The sequence below is a fragment of the Triticum aestivum genome, chromosome 6D (genome assembly GCF_018294505.1).
Source record: "Triticum aestivum cultivar Chinese Spring chromosome 6D, IWGSC CS RefSeq v2.1, whole genome shotgun sequence".
Classification (NCBI taxonomy): Eukaryota; Viridiplantae; Streptophyta; class Magnoliopsida; order Poales; family Poaceae; genus Triticum; species Triticum aestivum.
Genome location: NC_057811.1, coordinates 259,412,747 through 259,417,287, shown reverse-complemented (window position 1 = coordinate 259,417,287; position 4,541 = coordinate 259,412,747). Strand labels below are relative to the sequence as shown.

Here is a 4,541-nt window from a genome sequence, read left to right as displayed (position 1 = left end):
TTGGTTACTATGGGCATCATGCCGAGTTAAGGTCCCTAATGGCAAAGGCTTTCAGGAATGGTTTTTACTGGCTCACATCTCATGCAGATGTAGAAGACATCGTTCGTAAGTGTGATGGGTGCCAAAAATTTGCACGTCAGGCTCATGTGCCAGCTTAAGAACTACGAATCTATCTATCTATCTATCTATCTATACCTCTATATACCTATACCTATACCTACCTACCTACCTATACTAATTACAGACTTCCTGGAAATTACAACATTAATTAGTAAATTAGAGCCGTTAATCCGGTGGGTCCGAATTATAACGGTGCAGATTAGCTAAGAATTACCACATTAATCCATAAAAGGGTCACCTTTTTTTGTTAAAAAAAAGGCTCACGAGATCATATTCCACCAGCCCTTCCTCATTCTTTCTCTCCACGCAAAGTGAAAATATTCCACCGTCCCTTTGTCTCACCCATGAAAAAAAACTATTCCCCTATGCCTTCCTCTCCGTAATTTCTCTCTCCCCCATGGAAGTATTCCATCCATCGTCCCTTCCTCTCTCTCCCCCGTTGAAACTAAAGCTATTGCTAACTCAAACTAATGCAAGCAAGTTGGGCCAAGGATCTGCCGTGGTGAAGGGGTTACTGCCTTAAATTTGTTTTCTTCATCTAGATCTGGTTCGTATTGGTTAAAATTTGTTTTACTTTTTTTTTTCTTGCCGGTTTACCATCCTATGTTTTCTTCTGGATTCTAATTCAGCTATTTTTAGTCCTGTTGTTTGATTGTGTTGTGCAGGAATTCACCTATTTAGGTTTTCTTCACTGGATTTAGATTGAACCCTGAATCTTCTCCCGTAATTTTTTTGGATACCTCATGAAGATCGATTCAGAGCCTAGCTATGACCATCAGGCGAGCCTATAATTAGAACTATCAAACATTAACTTCAAAAGAGCCTCAAGTTGGTTGTTTTTGTACCCATGCGTGTGATCCATAGGAGCACCCCACAACAGGACATGGAGCAGGCCATTTCTAGCGGACTCCCCAGTAGAGCATCTTCTGAGAAGGGCCACGATATTTGATGGGCAGTGAACTCGGTAAGCATCCAGTAGACAAAGCCATAATTTTCTGTTGGAAATTCCAATAACAGCAGGTTTTACCTAGCTAATTTCTTTTTGAGCCTGCATGTTTACGTTTTCAGATTTTCATCAGAGAAGAAGCAAGTCTGTATTTTTGTCAGAGTCTCAGGGGGAAGAAGTCTACAGAGTACACAATTCTTACATAACTGATTTGGGGAATTTCCATGTTACACATGGTCATCCACAGATGTAGTTGTTGAGCAACTATCTTATCATTCAATCATATAAGGAACTCAGCCTCCCAATTGTCTATTTCATTAGTCAAGGGACCAGTACGGTTGTGCTAATGGAGGTAAGTCAAAATACTATATTCAACCTTCGGTACCTCCATGGCAAAAGAAGGCTATAGAGAAGAGGCAGCAGAACGGGCCTGCTTAGCTAGCTTTAAGTTTTGTTCTGCATCATTAAGTTTTAAAAGATTACCGATTTACAACTATGTTGACTTGATAGCTACTAGCATATACGGGTCATTGCTCCATGTTTTCAAACATGCAAGTGGCATGTATTCCAACAATTATCTGCATATGTATGAATCAAGGTAGGGATGTGATCTTGAAAGTAGTGGAATACAGTAGAAGTTACCACATTATCTTGAATATCTTGGTTCTCTTGGTAGGAGCACCTGACAGTGATGCATGCCTTGCTCGAATGTCCACAAAATCAAGTTAATGCAATTGATTACCCTGAGTAGAATGATTGAATTGTTTCCTTCTATGTAGAAGCTTATATTTAATTATTTTGAATAAATAAGAAATTATATGATTATCATGTTCTTTTAAGTCGGGGGTGCTCCGTTTAAATCTAAGAGATGATAATATAGTGTTGTGTTAACTGAAGAATGACTTAATTTTTTGACCGGCAAAGTGTTGGTCGTGACTCAATGGCAGCCATTGAGTTGATAATTTAATTTTACTACAAAGATTTTTATGATGCAGCTACTTATAATTTTGTCTGTATTTAATTCTATGGCTACGACTATGTATATATAACAATGAGTACTGTATATGCTATAATTATCAGTAATTTTGTTTCGTATGTATCATCAATTCATTTTTCTCAACTACTCTTTGAAACACAACTATTCTTCCAATCTTATACTCCACTGGGATGGATGCGTGACGTGTGCTCATCCGGCCAGAGGGATCGACCATGGCTAGCTTCTCCGAATGCGTTCCACTCACGAATGAACTTTGCTGCGTGTTCGTGTGTCAAATCCCCTTTTTCGTGGAATTGAGTTGATGAGTTGGTCAACTATGTTTTGTTCTTCTCTGGGAATTGTAGGGTCTAGGATTTGTAGGCAAACATAGGATGTGTTTGTGTTAGACATGAATTCATATGCAGAGTTGGTCATATGTGATGTCGTTAGTTCTGTGAGAACGAACAGGTGTAGCTGTACTATTGTGATGAAATACATAATTCTGTAGTCAATGTTGGGAATGACATTCGCAGTCAGTATCTATAATCCTAAACCTGAACAATAGGTATGGGATCTCTGGAGTGTTCCGGTGGTGAAATCTGCAGCATGTACTCTTCAGTAAATCAAATTATCCATGTATAATTCCATCTAAACACAATTCTGTCACCTCTGATTTTGGTTGAGGTCCATATACAACAGTCATACATTTGTAAATGTCTGAAGTTCTGAACTAAAGATATGCTTGATGTGAAAGGAAACCGAGATTCTTTCTATGGTACTGATGGAAAATGGTCCCAGCATTCAAGTGTAATAGTGAGATTGCACTATTGTTTCTTCGTCCTATTCTTCTTCTTTAGTAAAGCATTAATATTTCCCCACTTCGATTTTTTTCCTGTATAACCTCAAACCTACCAACTGTTGTGTGTGTGTGTGTGTGTGTGTGTGTGTGTGTGTGTGTGTGTGTGTGTGTGTGTGACAGTGGTAGGTATTTGGCCAAAGTCTGATTAGTTAATAAGGCAAACAGTGAAGCCATTATATTCTGAATGTTATTGCAGGTTTATATATAGCTCTTTTTTCACTAAGATTAGTCCCAAAGGTAATTAAACTTATTGCAATTTTTGTTTGCTCTGAAGAGGCTTATATTCTTGCACTAACTATCTATTCCTTTGACCTGTCAAAAATTCCTATGGATCACTTTAAATTAGTTCTGAATGTGTACGCATCAGCAGCGTCATAATGAATCATAAACCATGTGGAGCGAATACTTAGTTCTGTTGTTAAAATAATAGTTGTACTATTCCAAAGTTTTGTTAGATTAACTGGCTACCCGGCTACTCGCATACATTTAGTGCTAACAAACTGTGTTTGTTATTTTAGATATTTTTCATTTTTGTTCCCGTTATACATATTCTCCTGGAGGATATTGATTGCATGAAGCAGAAATTTCTAGTTTGACGGTATTGCTCTTTCCCATTTACATCTCTTTTCCATAGGCTTTGTTGAAAGGCAATAGCTTGCTGGTAGACATAATATACATAGTACTGTAATAGAAGGACATGATATACATATACGTATACATGTTTTGCAAGTAGAATAATATTTTTCGGGTTACAAAGTTAATTAATTAATTAATTAATTTGTGTATGGATTCAAGGAATAACACATGTTCATATAAATCTAATTATGAAAGCTTTCTAAATCAGTACCTCACCAAAGAATTAATATATTCTTTCTTACAATGTGAGTTATAGGGGAATTATATAGCTAGATTTGATAGTAGCATCGCAAAAGTGTGTTCCACATATTTTTCACTTTCTTTTAGAATGTACTATTTCTCCGCATGCAATTTTGTTTACTATAAAAAGATAGTATTTGTGCATTTTCAAATTACTAGCCTGTCCAATCTTTTTCCGGAAATTTGCTTAGGGCCTTTTGGTTCACATTGTTAGAGTGCACTGTTCGTATTGCCTTCATATACACGCAATTGAACATATGGTTAACAAGTTCAGGCAATTGATCCAAGATGGTTCAGTCAAAATGATATCAAATTTTAAGTTTATATCTGCACTGATTCTCCGTTCAATTGATAGACGACAAGATACTTATTTTCTTGCACACAACAAAACATCAAGATATGAAAGGTCTCAAAAAGATTGAAATAGAAGAACAAAGCTGCACATTTTCTAGCATTGATTTGATATGACCAGCTCTAGTTCTATTCATACCAACAATTCTCATGATCAAGTTGTTGATGTACAAAATATGGGTGTGTTTGAGTCTAGTTGGGCAAAGGACCGAGATGTTCTATCTTTGCATGCATCGGGCAATCAGGAAGGTTGCATGCATGCAAGTGGGTCCAGCCAGAAAACAATTGGAGGCCATCTAATCTTGTACGTTGATAGAGAGACCAGGAGATGTATAATCTGATCTTCAAGGCCTACACGTTAGTGCTACTAAAATATAAAGACACGGTCCAGCAAATCAAAAGGAAATTAAAGT

General features: G+C 37.1%; 1 long non-coding RNA gene across 1 annotated transcript; it reads left to right on the top strand.

The window, feature by feature from the left end:
- The first annotated feature begins 421 nt into the window (after nucleotides 1-421).
- On the top strand, nucleotides 422-3,001 carry LOC123144587 (uncharacterized). The gene is made up of 3 exons (XR_006471742.1): nucleotides 422-667; nucleotides 760-1,084; nucleotides 1,189-3,001. It is a non-coding gene; the product is annotated as an uncharacterized lncRNA (long non-coding RNA).
- Nucleotides 3,002-4,541: the final 1,540 nt, after the last annotated feature.